The 27,808-nt window shown below is 34.6% G+C and overlaps 1 protein-coding gene across 20 annotated transcripts in view; it reads left to right on the top strand.

Annotated features, from left to right (window-relative positions):
* The window catches only part of LOC148283854 (protein lin-10-like), a 147,051-nt gene that overhangs the window by 27,160 nt on the left and 92,083 nt on the right, over positions 1–27,808 (top strand). For all 20 annotated transcript variants that reach the window (XM_088243092.1, XM_088243087.1, XM_088243090.1 and 17 more), the window contains one exon: positions 8,386–8,434. The gene's annotated coding sequence lies outside the window, so the exon portion shown is untranslated. The remainder of the gene's footprint in view (positions 1–8,385; positions 8,435–27,808) is intronic.

Genomic DNA, 27,808 nt, shown 5'->3' with positions numbered 1-27,808 from the left:
AAAATATTAGTTTTTAGTTCATTGGGGAGATTATTTTAATTTTTGACACCTTTGAAGACAAAGCTATTTTGACCATGACTTGTGTGGAATTTAGGGATCTCAATATTATTTTGGTATTTGAGTGACTTATTTATCTCAAATTCTTTTATTTTTTCTTCTTTATAAATTTCATTTGAAAGTAAATTCTTAATACAAGTGTTGTAAAGCTCAATTACTTCAACAAACCTGTGTTTGTCGGAAGCGTCGGAAGCAATTCTGACCTTCTAGGAAATTCTGCCTTTAGGACCTCAATGAGTTGATCGTGCAAGTATTAATGAATCCATCCTTTTGGCCTTATTAAATCAGCCCTGCTAATGAATCTGTACTCATGGTCTTACTAAATTGGCCCTACGGGCCTCAGTTGATCGGCTCTTAGGATCTCGGATGCGCCATACTAATTATCCATAATTCATATTCAAATCAATAATCATGAATTTTGACTTTATATAAGTTATCCATAATAATGAATGACCTATGTTATGTATTTAGAATAAAACTACCCATATAAATATTTAATGATATTTTTAAGCATTTATAATAATATTCTTGGAATTATTTAAATTTTGTCAGGATTTTTTGAGGATAAATATTGTAATAATAATTCAAATATGCAGATAATTATCTCTCGCAACTCATTAAAAAAAAATTGATAGGCAAATATTGTAATAATAATACAATTGTAGAGATACTTACCTGAATATTAATTATTATTTATCACTCATAGCATTGCGCGTTCAACATAGGATAATAAGTAAAAAGGATCAACATGTCTTAAATTAAATATTAAATTCGAACTTACTTTTTAATTTAAGCGTTTATTGGACTATCCGTTCTTACAGTTTCAGCTTACGGAGATTAAATTACTGGGAAAGTAATTCTCCCCGTATAAGCAGGCAAAATTTGTACTGGAAGAAATTATTTAAAGAAATTACCTTTTTCATTTTTCGTGTGCGACAGATGGCGTTCGACGGCCTCTGACCGAAAGAATAATAAAATGGATATTGTTAAGATTTTCTTTTTCCAATTCAAACCCAAACACACAAACGAATAAACAAACCACCCCTCCGCTTCCCCGTGGTGGTAGGCAGAGAGGGTAGGACGGCACATCACTCTGTTTTTGCATATGGGCCTCGCTTCCTTTACATTCATACATCTTCTCATGCACGCACGACGATTATTTTATTTTATTTGTTAGAATACAAGCAGATGTATAGGTTCATTGATTACAAATATAGACTGTAAAAATATATACACAAAAATAGCAGGGCCTGCCATCCGATAACTTCACTTAATTGTAATAAAATAAAGCATCGATGCTCTAAACTATTATTCCGACTGTTGACATGTCTCTCTTCAAGTATTTGGTGAATTTGGTCATGCCGTGTCTTCCTCAGTCTTCCTCGTTTTCTGCATCCATCAACATTAGCATCGAAAATACTTTTAGCCGTTCTTTCACCGACCATACGCTCTACACGCTCAAACCATCGTAGCACTCCTTTCTTGATTTTGTCGATAATGCTAGTCTCAGCCTCACATAATGCACGGGTCTCGACATTTGTGCACCGTCATACATAGTTTTAGCACCATTTTTCAGAGAGATCGCATTTGGCAGCTGTTCCAGTCTACTTTCATCAAAATAAATCATGTTTCAATATAAAAATCATCATCCCAATAATTTGAAACTCTTATTTTTAATTCAGCAAATGGTTTCAGTTAAAACATTTCCAGCTGAATTCCCTTAAATTGAATTATACTCGAAGCTTTCACTGAGCAATTTCACATTGCGTAAACTTAATAAGCGCTCGTAGTGCAATCGTGGGATGGTTACACATTTCGTGTGTATGTGTACATATCTATTAGAGATGGGCCGACTGCGACTTTGGCCGACCAGCCGACTGGCCGACTTGTCGGTTGCAAAAAGGCCGACTAGTCGCCCAAGCCGATCATTGCTTTCGGTGGAGTTCGTGTGGCACCGGCAATTTTCGTGCCATATTAATTCGTTCGTGAAGATATTAATGATGATAAGTCAAGTGCAGCTCATGTACTGCACTCCTACTGTGCGTTACCGGTGATAAATCACAAAGATGACCCATTTGAGTGGTGGAGCCGTAACAGTTCTAGATACCCCCAAATTTCGCGCCACGCTAAAGTTCACGTACCATTGTTGTCCAGCCAGCTCCGTTTACAGTGAGAGACTTTTCTCCGAAGCTGGAAATATATATGAAACAAAAAGAAATTGGATTCTGCCAGAAAGGGCAGAAACTCTAGCTTTTTTATATCACAATTTGCCTTTAATAAAAAAAATATAAATAATTGAACAAGAGTAACATGCTTTTAACACATTTTGTTTGCCATTATTTCTTAAATGATACTCACTGTGACGTAACTGCGTGTAACATATTTTTATTTGTAGGTTAGAAACTAATAATCAATTAATTTGAATTAAATAAATATTCAATTTTAAATTATTTATGTTACAAAACCGAAAATGTGATTCTAACACAAACAACAAATAGGTTACGTTAGTTCTTGGTTCAGAGTTGTAAAAGCTCTCTTTTAGAATTTGTTTTTTTGTCAAAATTACACTAGTAATTTCATAAGTTCAATTGTTGAATACCAAAGGAACAGTTCCTATTCCTAGATTATATTTAAAAACTGTAAAACTGAATCTTTAATAAAAACTATTAATATAGGTTACGATTTCATTTCAATCACCCTATTTTTTAGCATAGAAATACGAATAAGTAAACCGACTAACGCCGACTACAAATGTAGCCGGATAGTCGGCTTTCCCGTCTTGTCGCCGACTAGTCGGTACATCTCTAATATCTATGTATATTGTATCTAGTACCCACACCTACCTATAATTTCCGGATGATATTACCCCCCGTTACCCTGCTGCAGCGGTAAATTTATTCATTTGTTTTGGGAAATTTAGCTCCGGGCTTAGTGGATCACCATTTTTATAGACTTCTCTCGTGATACGGCAATAATAACTCTCTGTCTTCGCTAGATGGAAATGGTTTTGAATAATCCAATGAGTTTTGCCTTTCCTCGTGAAGTTTCACATTCCCACTATGTGCTATGGTGCGGTGTTACCAAATTCCTCTCGGGTAGATATTCTCACCATAAAAATACTTTATCAACTCTTCGTTATTGTAATAAGCATTTTTTTATTGAATTTCATGCACGTACTACTGTGATAAAAAATAAAGTGAAATTTTAAATTTAAAATACCACGGCTCTTCGACTCTGGCAAATCTTTTTTTAGGTTGGTAGTACTTTCACTGACACGATGTGTGTCAAATTTCATGTCAATATCAGCATTTGTCCGATAGTTACGTGCGCGTGTTTAGTGAACAGCAAAAAGTTAATTTAGCGATTTTTGCAATGTCTGATTTGGTTGAGCGAAGAAGTTGCGTTAAATTTAGTTTGCGGAATGAAATTTCTGCTGCCGAAACGTTGAGGATGTTGCAGAAGGCCTACGGTGACAAGGATATGTCACAAAAATGTTTACAAGTGGTATACACAATTCGAAGGAGGCAGAGAAAGAGTTGAAGACAAAAATCGCCCATGGAGACCATCAACATCGACGGATGAACAACACGCCAAGGAAATCAAAGATATGGTACTCAAAAATAGTCAATTAACGATTAGAGACCTCGCTGATACTGTTAACATTTCATTTGGATCTGTCCAAACCAGTTTAAAAATGTTTTGTGCCTGAAGAGTAAAATTTCGTTTGGTTATTAAAAGGCTTTTTTTTTGGAAAAACAGCGTCGCTTTGAAGTCTTTCTGAGAATGCTTTCTGACCATCAGGATAAGATGAAATGCATGATAACTGGAGATGAGACTTAGATCTATGTAAAAGATCCGGAAAGAACCGACCATTCGAGCGAATACCGCGCAAAAGATGAGTCAAGACCGAAAAGATTGCGCCAAAGCCGTTCAGAAATCAAGATCATGTTTTATTTTATTTTATTAACATAAACGGCAAATCTGCCTTTTACAATAATTTATAATACTAACATATTTGGCTTAATATTTTTTTTAAAAACATAAATTTCCTTATACCCAAAATTTATAAAAAAAATTAAACCTAAAAATTATTCAAGATTTATATTTAAAAATTAACCTAAAAATTATACAACATATTCAGTAGAAAGTTTAAACAATGAGGAACTTCAGCCCTTAGCCTTTTCTTGCGCGGGGTAAAAATTAGAGCATTCAATTGTACTGCAAAGTTTCTTGAAAATGTAAAAAATAATAAAAAATATTTTGATAAAAACGCACTACTTTGAATGACGTCACTGATTCATGTGAATCAACCCATGATCTGAGAGCTATGGAAGATTTCCGGTCTGCTTGTCGCTTCTGGACCAATGGGAAGAACTGAATGAAAATAAGCGGAAATGAACCTCTGACGTTACACGCGGAGTTATTTCAGAAATACAAAACTTTAAAAAATCGCAGCGCTGAAAATACGATATATAAAAATTGAAAAAAAAAAATTGATTTGGTTTAATAGTCTATTAACAAAAAAATAATTTAAAAAACAAAATTGAATAATAAAATATTTTAAAGTAATATCAAAAGAAAATCATAAGTACTGTTTCATACAGCTGGGCAAAGTGAACAAAAAACTGTATATATTATGAAATGCATGATTAAATAAATATAATTACCATTTACCATCTTTGAAAAAGTTCAAAAGGTTCTTGGTATTCTATAGGAACAATACCCTACACTAAATATATTAGATACGTGGGAATAACTATTGCCGAGTTCATGAAGTATGTTTAATACGGCATTACAAGTATACACTGTCCGTGAATTGTTGCTACAAAACGGTGGCACCCGTCTAGTCATTCTTCCAGGCACCCTGAAGTTGATGAGAGATAATAGTTCAGGGCAATCCCATATTGAATTTACAATTTTGAATAAGTTAAAAATGTTAACGGGTTTCTTCGATTATCGTGGTGTGGTGCATTTTGAATTCCTTCCGCCGGGCCAAACTGTTAACAAGGAATATTATTTTAGCGATATGCAATGTTTGCGTGAAGCTATTCGCAAAAAGAGACCAGAATTATGGCAAACAATTCTTGGTTTTTGCACCAAGACAATGCACCGTCTCACACAGCATTGGTGCTTTTCCCAAAAAATCCAACTCATATCGTTCCACAACCATCGTATTCGCCTAATTTAGCACCAAGTGACTTCTGGCTATTCCCTAAGCTTAAGAGACCGCTCCGGGGGCATCGTTTTGACACGATTGAAGAGATAAAAATCGAATCGCTGCGTGCTTTAATGGCCATTACGAAAATCTACTGAAACAATTGTTTCGAGGATTGAAAAAATCGTTAGCATAAGTGTATTGTATCGGGAAGGGAAAATGTTGAAGGCGATAAAATAGATTTAGAATAATAAATAAAGATTTTAAAGTTAAAAACAATTTCACCTTATTTTTTATCACAGTGTTATATCGGAAAATTAATGTAAAACGTGGCCAAAAGTTAAGTGTTTTTTTTAGCTATAAGGGGTCTGTAACAGTTAAATTTAATGTATACTTTTTAAAAATTATTTTAAGGCGTTGCCTAGTAGGAAAAATAATTCAGTCAGATGAAACTCCCACTTCAATGAGGAGTTCAGTTTTTTAACTTCTCAAAAATCAACAGGTCAACGAATTAATGACATTTGTATGTTCCGAAACAGAATGGTGAATGTTACACAGCGTGTAACGTTGTCACTGAAAACCGGCTGTATATGCCTAAACTTTCATATTTATTCTCAAAAATGTTCTCCATCTCCGTAGTAATATGTTAATCTTGATAACTTCCTAGGGGGTGAAATCTAGTCCTGTCTGCGAAATATTTTGGCACTTAAAATTTTGTTTTATTTATTATTATTTATTTTACTAGTTCTATTTTGTGTAATTTTTTTTTATTCAAAGAAATTGCCATTCGGAAATAATACCGACAACATGCAAATATGTATAAGTAAAAAATACGCTATTCACTCTATAGTATGAACACGAGAGGCGTTCGTAAAATTAGAGCAGTATTGTTTTTCGTCCAATATTTTACATCGAACGAATGAAACAGTCAGATACGAATAGAAAATATTGAGTGAAACGATTAGCTCTCAAAGGGTAGTAGTTTCCACCTGTTCTCTTACTCAGCTTCCACTAGCTCACCATGGGGCATGAGGCGTGAGGCGTGAGGCATGGTGGAGGCACGGGGAGTGTACCCGGACTGCTCTGTATGCCGGAGGTCGCCTGCACGGATCATCGTCTATTCCGGATTACGTTCTCCGGGCGGGTATAGGGTGGGAAGTGGGAAGCGGGAAGCGGGTAGACCGAGTAGTGCCGAGGGTCGGCCGCCCGCTGTAGATTCCAGTATCTAATAGACAAAAATATTTGTCAAAAGACTTAAACTTTCTGAGTTCGATGCTTTCAAAAAACGACGTAACGTGGATACAAATATTTACTTATCGTGTTGTTTGTATCTTAGTAACTATACACAAGTAATAAATTCATTTCCGTTTCATAAAAATACGTTTCAGGAGATCAGGTGTTCGTGTTTTTTCACATTATCTTAATTTAATACGTTATAAGCAAGGCCTACAGCGTGGAATTTTGTGCACAATGAGGAACTTCAGTGTCTCTTTCTTCTTTTTTATTTGTTTATAAAATTAAATTAAGCTAATTTTTTTAAAATGTCATTTTTATATATACTATTATCAGCGCTATGATTTTTTAAGTTTTGTATTTTTGAAATAACTCCGCGTGTGACGTCAGGGGTTTTTCTCTGACAGTTCTTCCGATTGGTTCGTTTACGGTGACCAAACCGGATATCCTTCGAAGCTCTCATATCATTGGATGGTTCACATGAACTAGTGACGTCATTCAAAGTAGTGCGTTTTTATTTTTTATTTTTTTGTAAATTTTCAAGAAATTTTGCCGTACAATTTAATGCTCTAATTTTTACCGCGCGCAAAAAAACATTTTTTGTAACAAATTTCCCGTAGGGCTGAAGTTCCTCATTGTGTAATATTGGTAAGTCTTAATACTTTGATGACAGGCAAACAAATACTAAAAATAAAAAAACATTTAAAAAAAATTAATGGATAATTATGAGATTTATAAGTAATCACATAATGGTGTTTCGAGTGTTATTATTGTATTTATTTGATACATTTATGTGCATTACAAAATATATACATATTTCGAGCCATACATAACACAAGAAAAAGTAACGGATGTAATTATTAATTAAAGGTATTTGCGTTGAAATTTAAAATATATCGCAATAGAGAGGGCAAATATTTTTTAAAGCGGAATATAGAAGTCTCGGCATTTATAGGGCTTATGATCTGTCATTAGCTGGTTTCAGTGGCCACTTTGCACACTTTACCATTGATATTTGTGTTGTCTAAATTTGACGAAATGTTCACCGTATTAAAGTTTTCAGTCCGACTGAAAATTTCTGCCGTTTAATAAGATCTTCAGCTTATATTTCTAGTAAAATGAATCATATACTGACTTGAGAATCTAACATTCGGTCGTGATTATTTTTAATGTTTAATTAGCAGTGCATCCTTTAAAATCGAGTTGTGGTCCTGTGGCTAGTGTCTCCGATTCAAGGACCAAAGGTCCGTGGTTCGAATCCCACTCTACCCCAACTCGATTCCCATTTTCTAATAGTGAGTTATTTACAACTCGTTGAAAATGGCCCTCAAAAAATTAAATATTTGAGTAAATCATAAGAACTCGAATATTTTTTTTTTTTTTAAAAGAAAAAAAAAGTAGTGCGCTATGTAATATATTTAGTAAATAAATAATGTTAAAACAATTTTCATTTATAACATTAGAAATCAAACACTGATTTGAGTCTACTGAACACTTTATTTTATTTTTACAAATATAAAAAAATATCAAAACGAAAATTTCGCGACAGTAAATCAGTTTAGTTTTTCTACTGACATTTCTTGGTGGAACTGCATTTTAATTATAATACTAAAAATACTTTATAGTTTTATTCCACTTTTATTTATAATTATTTTATAAATTTCCAACCCTCGCTTGCACTTGTATATAACAAAGAAATTTGTTTAGTCTCCCACCAGTCTGACGATGTCGGTCATGACAAAACCCGGTCACTGGTAAAAAAATATATAAAATAATTATAAATGAAAGTGGAAAAAAACTAAAAAGTATTTTTATTATTATAATAAATCAGTGTTTGACTTCTTATATTATAAGTTTAAATATGGAGTTCTACAAAATAAATACCAAATCAATCAATACCTATTTTCATGATTATTTAATTCTGGATATGTTTATTTCAGTGACCAGTTTTTGGATTCAGACTTAAGGCCGATGTTTGTAACAAAAATTGTAAGTATAATGTTTTTTTTTATCTTTACTTATTAAAATCATGTTATTTAAAGTTTATGGTATTAATGATATAATATGTGTTTAATATGTTGGGAATTTACTTTTTTATTAGTGGTCACTTTACGTTATTTCAAAGCTGTTAAAAATCATAAAACATAAGAATACCGGCATTGTAAATGTAATAGAATGAACCTGTTAATAAATAATTAATATAATGTTGACATTCGATGGTAAGATGCGCTTCAATTATTATATAGGTGAAAAACGGGAACAATAATTAAGATGGTGTTTTAATGAAATACTCGATTCGCCACTAGATAAGTAATATACGTAAAATTGTTAAATCGGCAACATTGGTTACTATTTTACACAAGTATAAAAAAATAAATAAAACTCTTATTCGCTTTCTGTATCTTACCATAAAATACGGTATTGAATGTCCTGTATTTTAAGAAAATCGACTCCTCATTATCTTCGCGTGCCTTTGATTATAAATCGATTCGTTTAATCATACTTAATTCTGTACAAGGATGCCAATTGATGGCATTTTCCATTCGTTGCCAGTTCCCTGTAACTTTACGCTGCCATTTCCTGGCTGTATTCCCGCTGTTCAACTTTCCCCGGGTATCTTATCACCTCCCCTCCTCCACCCCCATTATGGGGCTCCGAGAAAGGCGGTATATTCCTCGGGAGGAAGATTGTATTACCTTTCGAGATTAATCTTCGATAGATTTATTCTTATGTCTGTAACGTTTTTTTGGGGTTGATTAAGTCACTCTCCTGTCAATACACTGTTACGGTACACTATATCTCCATCATACTCCTGCGAATGAATGTCGCAGCGTATAAATAAATATGTGAATCGTTAATGTTTTTGGTCCGTTTTGCGAATCTCACGTTAACGTGTTGCGTAGTATAAATATTTATGTCCAAACTTTATTGTCGACCCTTTTACTTAACTTTATAAAGTTATGTCGGTTTCTGAAAACTATTTTATATTCCACATGGAAATACGCCGGGGAGAAACCCGAAATGTTGACCTCTCTCCGATCCCGCGATCAGCGCGATTCAGTCCAATTACATACAGGTATATTATATTTGCTCACGGCATGCCCCGTCGCCATCGGCACCGCTTCGGGGGATTATTACGTTTGTCGCGTGATTGGACCGTTTTCAAATCTGTTAATCCAATTTCCGACGTGTACGCACCGATGGCGATGGATAAAATCATTGTCGTACAAAACATCCGCGATTATTGATTTTAATCCAAATTATCACTAGGCACATATCGATAGCCCAGAGATGAACCCGAAATTTCCGATTTTCGAAGTTAGCTAGTTAATCTGTGTGAAAATATAATAATCATAAACTACTTCAAATAATTTAATTCAATCAGACCCTTTGCACACCCCGAAGTTAGATTATCTCAGAATTAGTTTTTCAGAGACGTCACCCTGTCGCTCCGGGCTAGCAATATTATATTAAACTTATTGTTTTTTTCACATTGACGTAATACATTTGACACCGACCACCGATGAGTATGCAAATAGCATGTCGCGAGTGACGTAATTACAATAATGTTTTTTCTTCCCATCTCCCAGAGTGCTGTCGTAACTTGCCGCCATTTCGCCTATCGTCATGGACGTTTTCACGACTTTCATTGATCGTTCGCTACTAGGACCAGGCAGTACCATTTACCGATAACTGATACCTAATGCCCGCCGCGAGCACGCCGCTTAATATTAAGGTTTTAGAGGCGGATACTGACCCTCCGTATTTTTACGACGATCAACTCATGAATTATTTTATAAATAGGGAAAATACTTAACGTTTTACTATAAAGCGACACGATAATCGATATCTTAAGTAAATATGAATATCATATTCACAAGTGTATTTTTCTTCATCTTCCGTAGCTCCGAGTGTCTCGTTAGATTAATGTCCAGTAAAAGAGTCCTGTGGCAATTTTGGTAAGCCAGTGTAGGTCAAAGGTACGCCCATTCACGTGACTGTCAAAGTGGCGCACGGTGGCGGTGGCGCGGCACTGGAAAAAAACCCTAATTTGTTAAGTCAATGTGTGCGCTCGAGGCGCGCTATTCAGTCTCTGAAAATCTAATTTTAAATTCCTGACGAGAAATTTTGCTTATTCTATCGGAACGACATTTCTCGAACACACTTTAAATGCAAGCGGCACCTTTGATACAGTTTCGTTGAATTCTAATACGGTAATTTCGTGTTCACATCTCATAAAAGTAGTCTATCCCGAACAAACTGTAAAGCGAGTTGTATGTTCAGTGAGTCCTGCGTGACATTTGAATGAGAAAACGGTCATATTAATCAGCAGTACCTACTCGGGACCCCTCTTTAGTTCGGAAACCCCGTAATACGGGGTAACCATATTTCTGTGTCTCCTCCCGGAATTATCCCTTCTTATTTATGACATCCCCGAAAAGCGCCAACCGGGACGAAGATCACGTATGAATTTTTAAACCTCACCCGCGAATATTGCTGAAATATTGTTTAAGTGAGATGTATATTTATCTTTCTGCGCGTACCCTCCCTCTGCCGGCGAATCGTCTTTTCACGCGGCCATTTCACCCTCGTCTCTGCATTTTTGTACACAGAACGCGCAGAAAGCTGTAATTTAATTTGAAACCGAGTCTGTTTTCTGCTGTTTTGTTTTCCTGAAATGATCTCGCGCACGAGGGACAGTGATTAGAAGACTAATAATAATCTAGATAGCATTTTTTCGTGTCATTTACTCTGCAAATGATGCTGTAAATTTTATATAAAAATCAAGATCGTTAGTATTCAGACCCCCTCGATCGAAGATAACATTTCAATGACTAAGTGTTCGAAGAAATGAGTCAACTTGAAAAATACGCTAATTCGAATTCCCGACGATGTTATCACTACCCCACACACCCTACCGACCCGTAAAGTCGTCATTTCAGAATTCTCCTCTCTAGTGCGTTCGTGTAAATATAAATAGTAGATATGTACCCTCTTTCATCGTTTCGTCAGATTGCCTTCTGAAGAATACTCGATTATAAAACTGGACACACGTTTCGTGTTACAACTAAATATATTGTAAATAATAAAATACGAACACCACCCTACAAACAACGTACAAATGTGTTTTTTAAATCTCGGACTTAGTTCTTTTTGTTTTTTTTATCATTTGATAACACGGATGAATAAGTTAGACTTTTACTCCAATGCAACCTTCGGGCAGGTTGACTCATTTTAGCTTCAAGTCGATAAACAAGGAGGAATATTATTAGCTTCATTTATTTTTTGCGCTCGGTGAATTGCGTTGATAATGATTTTTCTTGCGAAGAACAGATCTCAGTCGACATTTCCTCTGTGACAATCCTTTTAAATTTAATGTTAAAACTTCGAAGTTAAAATTGTATTCTTTTGGTCAAATATTTCTACTTTTTTTCCATATTAGAAAGTAGGTATTTTATTTTTGTGCCTACCACATCTTTTGAAACGGAAACAATCTCTCATTACCTAAAATTCAGACTCAATTGTCTCTTCTACGCGTTTTCTTTAAACATTGAATCATTTTTCAATATTTACGCATAGTTTACGATTATTTATTTCAATGGAATTATTTCAAACCTTTAAATTGTTATTTGCTTCCGACGTGTTTTATATAACCAAAAAGAATATACGCAGAGTAAAGCGCATCCTCTCCATCTTGCCTCTCAAAAGCCCCTGTATTTCCTCTTCCATTATTTTCCCCTCCCCGCTACTAACAGTTTTATTTCTAATTAAAAGCTGCCCGGCGGAATATTAAATCCTATTATGGAGAAATCCTAAATCGGACAACAAAATATTTTTTCTCTCCGGTAAGATATTTTAATCCTCATTGCGCAATGGTGCCAACTTACGTAGTACCTTACTTACTACGGGTTTCTTTAATACTCGACAGATTATCATTTTAAATTAGCTGTTATATCGTTTTAATTTATGTTGTTTGTATAATTTAAACTTAATATCTTCTTCCGTATTGGCGGGCAAGCTATAAACAGGTAAGTTTTTTCGTAATATTAAATGTTCGTTATCTTCCTTTTGTAATTACTTTATTTTTCTCTCGGATAACAGCTACCGGCCACTGTGCGCCCGGCTTAAATTGGTATTATGATGCAATCCAGAACGTTGCTGTAATGTAATACATCTCTTAATAAATTCAAAATAAATTTAAGGAAAATTGTTAAACCCGAGTAAAAATGGCATTCTATTTTAATTAGTATTACCATATTATTATTTTCTGTTTTTCTCTTTATTTGGTTTTTTTTTCTCATGTATATTCGAAATTATATAAATTAAAATTACAAAATAACTATAACAGTGTAAGTCACTCTCCAAGCGTAAGAATTAGTCTCTTTTTTAAAAGTTACAATTATACGATTAACTAAATAAATAATAGTAGATTGTAATAGGAAAAAAAACATGTATAATTTTATGTAACTATATTAAATTAATTAATAATATATGTCAAAGGTGACTGATCCACAAGTAACAATGTCTTACTTTTACTGAAGTTTTTTTTTTTTTTTTTTTTTTTTTTTTTTCCTTGGTTGTGTTGCATTGTTTTTCCCTTGCTTATTATTTATCAAGGTGATATATTTGTGCTGTTTTTAGTGTTAGTGCTTTGTGTATGATTTTACGTGTAAGTGTTTGTGTACTGTCAATTAGTTTACAATCACATCAAAAGCACTAACACAAATACATGTGTCGGCGCCCCCGAATGCGACTAAACTTGTTTGTGTTATGTATTTTGTTATTTGTGTTCGTTTTTATGTGAGTCATTTTGCGTGTTTGTGTTTTGTGTACCTATAACCTCTGTTTTCATGGGCTAGTTTCGCTTTCCGACATTCGTCCAAGTGTTAAGGGAACCATGAGAAACCTTAACAGGAAAGGGAGGTATCTGTGGAGAAATTTTGATTAGTTTACATTTTAATATTGTTATTATCACAGATTGTTATGACAAGTTTAGAGTGCCAGCCTCTTTACTTGTTCATGGGTCTTATTCTATCTATAATTACTTTAGCAAAGTTCACGAACATCCCGGAGAGTAACCTGTTTTGAAGTACCTGCGTAAAATCTTCAAATGGAACATTTAATCTGTTGCACTCTTTTTCGAAAGAGAATCGATCTATGGCAAACATGGGGCAGTGAAACAACAGATGATCTACGTTTTGCTCCGTCTGTGCGTCGCAAGGACAAGCCGGATTATCTTTCAATTTAAATCTGTGAAGATAAGAGAGTGTGGCTCCATGGCCCGTTAGAATTTGGGTTGACTCGAATGTTGGCGTGTTTGATTTTCTGAAGTTTTTGCACTCTTCTAGTGTCTTTAAAAAGTATTTGGTTCCAGAACCAGTGGTGCTGCTTTGGTATCGTTCTTCCCATTCTGTTAAAGTCAGACTTCTTAATTCTCTTTTGGCGTAACTAAGTGGAAATTCAGTGTAAAGCTTTGCGGTTTTTACGTGTAGAGCTGCGCTTTTAGCTAGTTCATCAGCTCTTTCATTTCCCGCAAGGCCATTATGGCCTCGAATCCACATAAATTTGCAATCGATGCCTTTGGACTTTAAGATCCGAGAAGAGTTTTGGATGTAGAAAACCATCGGATTGTCGGGAGCCCCGTCTTCAAGTGCTTGAACAGAGCTTCTAGAATCTGACAACAAGTTGACAGTCTTCCAGTTGCTCGTCTTGCTAGAGACCCAGTCTAAGGCTTTCATAATGGCGAAGAGTTCGGCTTGGAATACCGAGCAGTAGTCAGCCATGGGAAGCTTCTTTCTGTGTACTTCTCCGTCATTATTAAACACGGCGAAAGCTGCTCCCACTTTTCCTTCAGTTTTACTTCCATCCGTGTATATATCGATTTCTTCGACGGGGAATTTGACTCTTGCGTACGAGTCTGGGTAACTGGTGATTTCACCTATTTGCTCGCTTGGATGCGGCAGTTCCGTGTACGCTATCCTTCCCTGGTATCTTTGATCATCTGCTCTATTAGTGATGGTGAGATTCTTCTTCGTATTATAGATTTCTCCCAGCTCTTTAACTTTTAAGTCCAGTGGAATCAGTCCAGCTATTGCTTGTACAGATGTAAGGGAAGCCGTGCGGTATGCTTTGCATATTCTTATTCCCATAGATCTCTGTACTCTATTTAGTTTCGCCTGTATATTTTTATGTATACTTTTACTGAAGTATATTAACTTGTCCATTCAGAAATTCATTATTATTCATTATTTCCCTTTCCGCACCTAATGGTGCATAGCGCACTGCTTTGGTAAAGCAGTCGCAACGTATCTTTTTTTTTTTACATGGAGGTAAGATGATCAGTCTTACGCTTCAAGTACCAGTCTAGGGACTATGAAATATTCTAGTGTATGACCTCCCTTATCTAACATCAACTAAAGAACTCTTTAAACAAACTAAATAATTAAATGTAACTGAACCTTTTTAACTAGAATCCCTAAAAATTTTTCATAAATTAGCCACTAATGTAATTGTAGACGAAAAACTAAAACTTAAAAAAAATTGTAGTAAACACGGACACAATACGAGAATATCGAAACAATATCATATACAACCTTCTAAAACGAGACAAGGACAATCGAGAATAATAAACCACGGACATAAATTATACAATAAATTACCAGACAAAACTAAACAAAAAACTCTGGCAACCTTTATAAAAGATGTTAAAAATATAATCATTTACAGTAGAATATGAATTTTAAAAGCGAAAATATTTTGTTAAATGTATGCAATCCGTAAGGGTTTATAAATAAAATTTCAAATAAAATAAAAAAATTCATTTCAACCGTGTCGGGAATCGAACCCGAGACCTCTCGCATGGTAGGCAAACGCGTTGACCATTACACTACGAGGCCGATTTTTAATTCAGAAATGGAGTAATATAATAATGTAGGTACGTTCAATATTTCGGTACGGTTAATTAGACTCCTTGTAATTTTTAAAATAAGAGATAGAAGAGGTGACTGTCTCAAGCTCGTCTAGTAAATCGATATCCCCTACCGCCTTCCGCCCTTCCTGACACTGCCCTTTCGTTACAACGATACTTATGAGAAATCGCGTTAGTCTATTTAAAATCAATTTGTAGATTAGTACTTTTCTTAAAGTGTGCCATTTACTAGGTACTACGAAGTATATTAAATATCTTTTACGTATTCCTTTTACGAACTTTTTTTTGTAATATAGAGGTGATTTCATAATTCAGCGGTCCAAAGATTTCGATTTGAAAATAAATTAATATTAATGCGAATCTCACACACTGTTTCTTATTCTCTTTTTTTATACCTGATCTAAATTATCTTTGTCAACGACTTTCAATCTGCGAGATTCGTTTAGAAAATTATACGTATTTTTTTTGGTCAGCACTTTTCATCCCTTGCGGCACTCCGCAAGCCCAGTCGAGAGTCGAGTCTGCATTATTCACCCCTCTACCATTCGCCTTCGCCGGAAGATAATACTGTTATTTCCGCGCAGAAACAAAGGGAGTGAGGTTCTAAAGTTGCAGTGACTGTACGAGTATAGCGTAAGGTTATACTCGTAGTTATTTCGGGATATTTATAGTATAAATAACGTTGACGAATTATTACATTTATAGTTTCGGTATTTACTTTGTGGAATAACATTTGAAGTTTTTCAATATCAAAAACATTTTTCACTTTGTGGTGAGACATTTTGACTTATTTATTTGTACATTGGTTCCCCTCTTTCATTCTTCTTTTCTCTGTCTTTCTTTCATTTTTCTGTTTCTCTTTTACAATAAATTATAATATAAATAGCAACGCGAGTAATTCTAAGTTAGTTCAAGTCCTGATGACAAGGAAGGAACCTCGAAACCGGTCGACGTATAACTCAAACGTTTAAGTGGTTCATACAAATTTATAAGTATATAAGGGTAACATTTTAAGTGTATTCTTTATGAAATATTTAACATCGATGAAATATAATACTGGTAATATTATCACCGGGTGCCTTAAAACCCCCGCTATTGATAATATAATCCATTGAACACGTTTTCGCGTTATAATTTGCCATAAAATGTTTTTTTGGTAGTACTTTTAAAAACGCTACATTGGTACAATCGTAAAATGTTAGTATACTCTGACGATACAGAATAAATGCCGAATAAGTTTTAACGGGACACACTTCAGCCAACGTGGGCCATGTTGCTAGTTGCCACGTGTGCTGTAGGAGACGAAAAGGCAAATAATAAAATGACAATTTATGCTCCATTTGGCCAATTCCGATGGGTGGGGGCGGTGCGTGGAATCAAGAAATCGAGGGAGGGAAATCGAGCCCGTGGCTTACTCCCTCCCGCCAGTATTTATCTTATTTTCCCGTCTAGCACAACTTACGTGCTCCTAGCTCTCAATAGTACTAAAAACTATTAGTTAAAAATTATTTCTTGCTCAAAAACAAGTTTTCAGTGAATATCTTGCAAGACAACAACCCATTAACATACGTTCAACAATAATAAAGCAATTATGAACAGGGTTGTGGTTCCGTGGCTAGTGTCGCGAACTCACGGATCAAAGGTCCGTGAGTTTACAACTTGTTTACAACAACGTGAGTTTACAACTTGTTGAAAATGGTCACAATAAAAAATAAATAATAAAGAAATAATGTTGTACATTGTAAGAACGCAAATATTCATTTTTAAATATTTGCGTTCTTACAATGTACGCAAAATGTTTAAGGAGATGGGAACATCAGGCCAGTAAGTTAAACTAAATGTAATATTTCCTCAGAGTAATAATTCTCCAGACAAGCCGTTAAGCTCTATTGCATAGAACAAAGGCGCTTCCAATTTTCGGTTTGGTTTGAGTTTGGTTTTTAGTTTAACAAACGTGTAATGGTCGATTTCGGTTAGCGCTCTCAATGAGGAAGTTCAGTGTCTTTTTTCATTTTTTTATTTGTTCATAGAATTTTAAAGTAAGGCAAAATTTTTATATTTTTATATATCGTATTATCAGCGCTATGATTTTTTTTAAAGTTTTGTATTTCTGAAATAACTCCGCGTGCGACGTCAGAGGTTGTTCTATGACAGTTCTTCCGATTGGTTCGTTTACGGTGACCCTACCGGATATCCTTCAAAGCTCTCATATCATTAGATGGTTCATATGAACCAGTGACGTCATTCAAAGTAGTGCGTTTTTATTAAAATATTTTGTATTATTTTTTCGTACATTTTCAAGAAATTTTGCCGTACAATTTAATGCTCTAATTTTTACCGCGCAAAAAAACATTTTTTTTCAGTAAAAAAAGTCAAGTTTTTTTATCAAGATAATATCTATTTTGGTTTCACTGCATTTTATTAAAATAAAATAAAACATCTTCTGCCTTATTCTCTCCACTGCTGGATAAAGGCCTTTTCCAAACGTCTCCAAATGTCGTCGACCCATCTTTTCTGTGACCTTCCAACACTTCTTTTGTTTGCCCATGATCTCCACTTTACTAAATAAATAAATTTCTTACTCTGTCTCTTAGACATACACCGAGCATCTGTCTTTCCATGGATCGTTGCGTGCATTTTCATTTCTGGCTACTTTTTTGTGTTACAGACATAGTTTCTAGTCCGTTTGTTGTTACCGGCAATATGCACGATTCATATACTTGTCGTTTTAAGCATATAGGGACTAATATTTTTTTTTCAAAACTATATTTTAGTTTGCCGAAAGCAGGCTAATTCTTCTCGGTAACTCCGCTTTCTAGTTATCTTTACCAAGTTTGACTTTGTGTCCTAGATATATGTATTCATCAAACAATAATAAAATCGAAGTGGTTGATGAATACATATAAATAAAATATAATGCCACAAAATACTTAGCCGTTATTTATTTTAATATAAGTAAATGTATAGTTAAAGTTGGTTGATTTGTTACTATAATTTATCAGTAAATATGTAAAAGTATTTTTATATTTTTTGATTATATGTTTATAGTATTTAGTTTATCTTTAATTTCTAAAGGGCAGTGTATATTATTATTATGTACCAATTACCCATATATTAATTGCCTCCCTAATTAAAAACCCCACCGCGCGCCCCTGGTAGGTAACTACTATCAGTAAAATTATATATTTTCGCGAGCTTTAGGACCGCCTTAATATATTTTAATTTTTAGTTTTATAGACGGGTATGTAATTAATAAATCGGTACATAAATTGTACAACGTAATTACTAATCGGTGTATTTGTTAAATAGTATTGATTACTTCAATGCGCCATACCCGAATATCCGTTAATAGAATTGAACAAGTTTCAGTGATTAGTTTGGACCGATCCAAATACATGCACATTTATCGATTGTCCCAAACATCCATGCGAGAAAATTCATCAATCAAACTAAATCTACTCTGAACTTCAGCTTGATCAATTTTAATTGATTACTTCCGCGTGCAATTAAAATGACGCCATATAAATCACAAGTAGAAGTGTAAAGCAAATATTGCTGGCGTAAAAGTTAAGGGATTTTAGAAATCAGGATACCGAGAGAAATTGTGCTAGTTATTTAATATAACTCTTGTAATAATAAAAACACCTATATAGTTTTTGTTCACATTTATTCGCAGTTTTTTTTTTTTTTTTACAATTAAAGTATATTATAAATTCTTTTAATGTAAACTTGTTTTTTCCTATAATTATATAAAATCATGATTGATAATCCGTGCTTGCACTCGTATATAACATAGAAATTTGTTTAGTCTCCCACCATTCTGACGATGCCGGTCTTTTTTTAAAAATTACAAATAAAAGTGGTATTAAACTATAAACGTATTATTATAATTAAAAAGCAGTAGAAAAACTCAATCTGGTAACTATTACAGTTTATTATATACATGATGTCTAGTTTATGATAACGTATAAAATGCACTAGTCAAATTAATTGCACTTGATATTTATGGTACAATCAGAGGCATAAAACTCTATTTATTCACCGCAAACCCATATTAATTGGCTCGGTGAGTCTTATATTATTCATTATTCCATGTCCGCTCCATAATTGCATATGGTGTCCACCGAAATCCCCAAGCATCTCAGTCGGCTGCCAGCTCCTGTGCATCCTCCCAAGTCAGGTTCGCGTCCCGTAGTTCTGACACGAACTGCCGAAGAACAGTCAGCAGTGGACGTCCAGGGCGTCGAGAACCTGATGCCTTGTAAAGTAGGCGAGCGTGGTTAAGGCTCTCAGGCCGAGCCAACCGTATCGCCTCCGCTCGATGACAGTTCTCACCGGAGTTTGCTGCGTCCATTCTCTTATTACTTAATTTCTCACAAATTCAAACCACCGCACACCCAAGATTCTTCTGAGACACATATTCTCAAAACCCAGAATTTTGCTAACTAATTTGGATAACTAATAATAAAATAATACGATACATGACGTATGATATTTGTCATGTATTTTGGGTACCGTTATTGTAAAACAATATTTATTTAATGTATAAATCATGAAATATTTGACCAGATAAAGGTATTTTAGGAAAAAAAAAATTCTTATTTATTTATTTACACTCTTTATCAAAATACAATTCCATGTTCACTTTGCCCAGCTAACAAGGGTACATACCCCGTTCCAAGCTAGGCAATTACATTTTAATATATTATAATAGTTAGCAAATTAATATAGAGCACAGACAAACAAAATATAAACTTATTCGGATACACATTTTGATTCATATACATACAGACATACACATATTTACACACATATATATAAATATACACATATATACACATGTACATACACACACACGTACATACACCCATGCGCATACACATAAATACTTTCATAAAAACATAGGCAATTTATTTATGCGAAACTTTATGGTTGTCATCTATAAATATATTTTTTTAAATTATTCCTTTTTAAAATATTTTATTTTTGACATCCAGTAAGGTTCTCCGATCCGTGGCATGCATCAACTTTTCTGACTCCCTACGACCAATGTCATGAAAAAGCGAGGTCAACACCTTCCGTAACTTGACAACACTTCCGTCTTTCCACGATTCTGGCAAAAGGTTATGGACCTTTTTGCCTACGTTATAGTGTTGTTATATATTCTATGTCTTCAGCTCAATGTTCAAAAATAATTCAGAACACAATTGTCTAACGAGATTTATATCTGTTGATGGTCAATTTGTACCAAAATTTAAAAATAAACTCGGACAGCACACTAGATTATATTATTTCTAAAATATTCAATATGCGGCCAAATGACTTGAAAACATGTCTTAATAGTTATAAAATTATGTTTTTATTGCGAAAGTGGTTAAAAGTTAGACATTTTCTTAGACAATTCGATATCTATTCCTAGTTAAGAATTGAATCAGGGGGTCTTTGTATTATTATGCATAGTAACCAATATGCCACCAGCAGGCAAAATCTTAGCCCATCGCTTTGTTAAAAACATTTTTTTTTATATATTTCTATTAATATAATTTTGTATTCAACTTTGGTAAGATAAACCTTTTGTTACCGCGTGCACGGGTAATTAAACAGTACAAAATAAAATTAAAAAACCAAATGAGACGGTAAGACTTATTTATTTTTTAATATTTGTTCTTCATGTTTATCTTTTATACTAGAGGACCACCCGTAGGCCACAAAAAGTGTTTGTTCTGAGAACCACACTTTTCAATCATAATAAGCACATTCAATCAAAGGCCCAAAATGGTAAATTTTGTATGATGTTCTCTTGAAAACCTAATTACGTTTTGGTTTTTTGCTCCTGTTACTATTGTGATGTCGGGGAATTATCATTATAATCCTAAACAGTCGCGCTATGTTCTGTTCCCACGCGAATTGCATTCCATATATCACTAGAAGCGCAGTATTGCAGAGTGGAGCATCTCTGCTGTTGTCAAATGGCTTTCCACAGATGGTAATACACGCTAAAGTCCTCTGCTTGTGTCACATAACTTATACAGAATAATGCTGGAATGTTTGCGTTGCCAAATATTAATTATCCTACTCGTACACATATATATTATATTTCCTCAGCTCTAAATTGTACGAACATGTCCTAAAATTGACGAAAAATACTTAAAAAATAATATAAACTATAAAAAAATAAACCTTAATTTTTAATTAGGTGTATTATCTCAAAAATAATATTTTTTGCGAACAACGATGTAAACTAAGTATAACATACCTCGTTTCTACTGTATGTTGTTACTCACATACTATTTTATAAATTAGTTCATTCTGTTTTTTGTACTACGACAGGCCAGGAGGGCTGGCATAGAACACACAGGCTTGAGAAAAATCACATTTAATTTTTATGTTCTCACCGGGAATCAAACCCGAGGCCCTCCGTGTGTGTGAGATAAGCGTCTTAACTACTACACCACGGAGGCCGTCAATCCCATGGAGTTACCAAATTCAAATGCGTATTTTGATCATCGTATCTGTTACATGAAAATAAGGTGATCAGTCCTACACTACGCACTACTATACGGAATAGGGCTTAATAGCCAAACTTCGCTTTGTAGAAGATAAAACGAATGCTATCCACAAAATAAGGTTACAAAGGCTCCTGAGGCCGCGGGAAATTTTCGTTCCAAAGTTGGCGCACCTGACGTCTAGGGGGGATCCTAACGGTCAGTTTAATTAGTCTCGCGTGTTTGTCGACCATTTTGTTTAGTCGCAGTATATTTTTGATATTATTTTTTTTAAGTAAAAAAAATATTTGCGTTCTCATGATTTACCCAAATATTTAGTTTTGAAAGCCATTTTCAACGAGTTGTAGATAACTCACTATTAGAAAATGGAAATCAAGTTGGGGTAGAGTGAGATTCGAACTACGGACCTTTGTGCCGTGAGTCCGAAACACTAGCCACGGGACCATAACCCGAGAAGAAAAGACCGCCAACCAACTATACGAACGAATGGTGTCTACTTAAAATTTGTGTATCAATTCAAGGTTCAATTCTAGGACCTACTATAGAACGTTACCTCAACTGGTACATGTCGACAACGTTCGCAAAAAAGCAGTAGCTGTAATGAATAAAATGGTTCTAGCAGCCAAACCTGCATGGGGTTCCTACATCACTAGAGGTTATGAAACAAATTTACGTAGGAGCTGTAGAACATTATATTAAATATGCTTCAAGCGTATGCGCAGAAGCTTGCTTACGAAATATTACTGCAAAATATTGGATTCCATGGACATATCGCCATCAGGACTTGTATGGGATATATATTTAGTATCTGCTGAAGTTTTGAGTGGATTTACGTCCCTTGATCTAAGGATTAGAAAACTCCCAGAAGTTTACGAAATAAAAAAGAACCTCCTTTTACATTACCTGCCAAAAGACAGATATTAACCGGAACCTAGATTTTTTTTCTTTTTACCGCATCCTGCTGAACGCAACATGATTAAAATCGGCTATAACGATGAACCATTGCCGGAGTTGGTGCAGGGAAAGTTAAGAATATTTACTGACGGCAAGGCAGCATCTTAAACGGTAAAGCAGGTGCGGCATTTTTACCCCTTGACTGTATGAGAGAGCCGCCTCCGAGAAAGCTAAAACTTGAAGATTCCTGTTCAGTGTTTTAATCAGCGAAGCTCTAATTTATGTTTTAAAGAAATCACAAAGTAGATGGAAACAAATAACGAATTTGACAGATTATAAATCAGGGGTCCAAGCAATACTCGATAGACATTCGGCCAACCCAATTGTTATGAACATTCACACTGATAAACAGAAAGGTCATAATAAAAGTTGAGAATATTTCACGGTAAATTAAAAAACGCTTTACACGAAATAGCTATCTACAAAATTAGTGAAACACTTGTCTAGACCAGGGATGCCCAACTTAAATAATAGTTTGGTGGGCCAAAAAATAAGGCATGTCTTTGATGGGTCACGCATAAATATTCTGTAATTAAGAATTATAATACTTTTTATTTATTTATTTATTTAAAACCTGAAGTACAAAGAATAAGTACTTTGGTGGACTTATTGCTAAAAGCAATATCTTTACCCCTATCTCTCCGATGGCGCTAGAGCCCATATCGATCTTTGGCCTCCTGCAACTTTCGCTTCCAACTCTGTCTGTTCTCAGCCGCCGTCTTTCAATTTGCCGCCCGAAGAAACTGCGCTGCGTCCCTTCTTACCTCATCCTCCCATCTCAGCCTGGGTTTTCCGACTGATCTCTTTCCACCCGGGTGTCTGCTCATTAATCTTTTAGGGACACGTGAATCAGGCATTCGCTGTCCATGTCCAGCCCATCTTAATCTAAGCAACTTCATATGTGCCGAGATGCTCGGGGCCTGGTATATGTTGTACAGTTCTTCGTTATACCGGATGCGCCACTGATTATTCTCTCTAACTGGTCCGCAGGTTCTTCGGAGTACTTTTCGTTCAAAAGTGTCCAGCATTTCAGCCATCGGTACTGTCAGTGTTAGCGCCTCACACCTATATGCCAATACTGCACATATAATTGTTGTAAATATGGTGATTTTGTTTTTTTCTGAAGATGTTACGTGATTTGAACTCTGGTAGCAAAGTATGTTTCGCTAGCTGCTGTGATTCTTTTTCTAATTTCTACTGGACCCTTTTTGTTCTCTATTAAATTGGAGCCCAGGTAGGCGAATTGCTCGATCACTTCGAAGTAATTATCTTTGTATCGGACACAGCCTCTTGCACATTGCTAATTGCCTTTATTTCGGAAATCTATCTTCAGGAATACGTTTTTTCATAAAATTATTGTATTTTATTCCCTAATCTTTTTTGCAGGTCTATACAGGGTGTTCTTTAAACCTTGTCACATCCGAAACCACGATGATCAGTATGAGCAAGTAGACGTATTGGCACATTAAAATATTTTTTTAGAATGACTAAAATCGTAAAAAAATAGAGATTAAATTAAAGTAATTAAAATAAAAAACATATGGTTGCTTACTCCTGTAGGGGAGAAACGATGAGGGTGGAGAGGGGGGAGAGGGGAGCTTGATACACTCTCAACCGCTCGGCCGCGCCCCTCTCGCTACTCCCCTGCTGAAGTAAGCAACCATTTGTTTTTTTTTAAATATTTTATTTTAAAAAAATTCTTCGTTCTAAATTTTTTTTTAAATATGCTAATATGTCTTTGTGCCCATACTGATCATCGTGGTTTCAGATGTGACAGGGTTTAAAGAACACCTTGCATGTTCCATTTGTAATTCTGGAGATGCAGTTTCGACCTCTACATCAAACGAGGTTAATAATTGTCCCGTCGTTTTAGTCATTGATTTAACATTAACTGGCTTAGTATTGTCGCCACGTTGTGATTTCAGTATGTCGATCGTCGATATTGATTCAAATAATAATTCTATAAATATAAATGGAAAATGAAAATTTTCGGTCAGTAGCAAATTGGTTTGCATCTATAAACCTATCTTTAATTACAAAGAAAACGGCGTAAGTATAGCCTGTGAGCTCGCCAATACATGACAGATGACATTAACATAACCATAGAAAAACATAGCAGTTGAGCTCTCAGAAGTAAAGCAACGTGAATGCAGCAATGCTTGAACTACATGTCAATAATATTCTAATAATAAATAATATTATTTGGCTATACGGAACTTTAAAGCACACCTTGGTTTAATTACTAATAGTATTTTATCGGTTAGGTAGGTGTATTTAAAAAAATGTTGCGTACCTGAAAAAAGCACAAATAATTATGTTTTTGTAAATGATGTCAGTGGCGACACTCAGAGAGTGGCTTTGTGACGTTTTGACATTTTTTATAAGAAATTCATGGCGTAGCCGAAATACTGTTATAAAAACGAGGATGTTTTTGTTGATTGACGTTAGCAGGCGCTACCCATGGGCGACTTTGTGACGTGAGAAATTATTTAAAAAAAGGGATTTATGGCGTAGCCGAAATATTGTAATTAAAACGAGGATGTTTTTGTTGATTGACGTTAGCAGGCGCTACCCAGGGGCGACTTTGTGACGTGAGAAATTATTTAAAAAAAGAGATTTATGGCGTAGCCGAAATATTGTAATTAAAACGAGGATGTTTTTGTTAATTGACGTTAGCAGGCGCTACCCAGGGGCGACTTCATGACGTGATGAAATTATTAATTTAAATATTTTTTTTCATTTTACATAGCGTAGCCGAGATAAGAAATTGCGTGGTGTTTCGAAATTTAACCGTGTAGGTAGCCGCCTAGTTACAATATTATTTTTGTATTTGTATAACTCCTGTTTTATAATGTTTATGTATTTATCGCTATAAGAATTAAACTAAAGATAGTTTTTACTTTTAATCGCTATCCGTTTTTAAAAATGTTTGTAACACTCAGTAATATTTATTTTTCAAGTATTCAATGTTATTTTTGCATTTTAATTAATATTGTTAATATAAAGCGTATTTTTATTTATTCGAATTTACTAGACTGTTTTTATTACAAAAAATAAAAATGCATATTTCTCTATGTATTTTTCTGTTATAAACAATCTATTAAAATAATACACATCAAATTTCCATTGTCTGTTGATTTTATTTGCAATCTTCTTTTTTTTCGATGGTTTAAACTCTAGGAAATTCAAAGACAATAAATTTTTTACTGTCATATATTGGCGAGCTCACACGCTATACATAGCCCAAGAAAACAAAAAAAATATTAATTTTCGTCCAAACCAAGTAAATATAAATGTAAATAGGATAATTAATACTAAAAAAATAAAAACAACTTTACACAGTTCTCAACTTTTTAAATTTTTTTTTTTAATGTGTATTTTTTGCTTTTTTCCATTGTTGTATTATTTTTTTTGGTCAGACTGTTAAAAATTGCTAGTGGCAATAAGTCCGCCATTTAATCGTGTATACCTTTTGATTTTATTTATGATTTTTTTTTTTGTATTTATCATATTGTATATATTATAGTTAATAAAGATTTATTATTATCGATGTAATAGGGATGTCCACATTGATCGATGGTCGATATTGGCCTATTAAAATTTTAATTTCACAAATGACAAAATGCAAAATGTATATAAAGTTGAAAACCTCGGAAGGGCCACACAAAACCTTCATTTGGGCCGCATGTGGCCCGCGGGCCAAGGTTTGGGTATGCCTGGTCTAGACAGAATTAAAAAAAACCTTTCGCGAAACCACAAAATATTTCAAATATGTTAATTTTATTTGAATCTTGACTGCCTGTCTCTCCCAATCTACACTTTGCCGTAATTAGAATAACACTGCATTTGTTAGAGCTTTAGTGATTCAGCATCATTTCATTTATATTATTATTATTATTATTATGAATAACTTATAAAGCGCCATTTTCGTAATATAATACCTCAAGGGTGCTTGACAAAGTGATTCTATGGATAAATTATTTTATTTGAAATTTTAATTTAAGTAAAACAATTTATTTTGTAATCTATTCATAATGAATCAGATACTAATGTTCTCAATGTACATAAAAAATAAATTAATTTAATTTAGTAAAAAAAATTGACATAAACTTACTTTTCTATTATCGAAGGACGGTGAACGTGAACGCGCTGACACCTCTACAAGTAGTATTAGTTTATCGCTGCGCCTTGTTTGATCAAAAAAGGAAAAAAACTGGGGATAAGATGTCATCCGCTGATATATTTACTATTGTAAAACAACAAGCAATGGCGAACAATTGTTATTTAAGAAAACGACTTTCCGCCATGTTTGCTCAATCTGACGCCCCTGTAGATCTGACAGCTTTCCATGTTCACGAAAAAAGTTTCGAGCTGCTGCTTCCTCCAATCTTTACGTGAATAAATTTATCTACATGTTTATGCCCTAATTTTTACTAAACCACCCGGATACTGGGATACTGTTACGTTAGCACTTTAACTCTCGCAAAACGTTGCAAGCTTCGAGTAGATAGAGAGGTAAACCGTGTTATGGGCGTTGCCTCCCACTCAACTTGTGCAAGTCAATTAAAAGCGGTCCGCTTTCGCGAACTTTTAAATGAGCCTCGCTTCACAAACATCCTCTCACATCTTAGACGAGAGTCTATCTGTTTATTTTTCGCTGAATTCCTTTTGGTCTTTTGCGCCGCTAGACGCGAGTATCGCCTATAGCCGTACAGGGCATAATTAAATACGATGATTACTCAGTCAAGTCTGATTTGTAAGCGAAACGTGATCGGCAACAACCACTCGCATCGTTGCGATGTTCTCCGGCGTCGGCGTCCCTATATTATGTACCTGATCTTGCCTACACCGCAGTTAGTACCTACAGACGCGCGGGATCCAAACAGACACCACTGTTTCACAAAAGTTTGTTCATTTCGATGCCAGAAGTAGGAATATCACATGTTAAGCGAAGTTATTATTATCTGTGCGGCA

Source organism: Micrasema longulum, unplaced genomic scaffold (genome assembly GCF_059751315.1).
Source record: "Micrasema longulum isolate JH-2025_06_02 unplaced genomic scaffold, ASM5975131v1 h1tg000185l, whole genome shotgun sequence".
Taxonomy (NCBI): domain Eukaryota; kingdom Metazoa; phylum Arthropoda; class Insecta; order Trichoptera; family Brachycentridae; genus Micrasema; species Micrasema longulum.
Note: the sequence above shows the minus strand (reverse complement) of the source record. Positions and strands in the feature narration are given on the sequence as shown.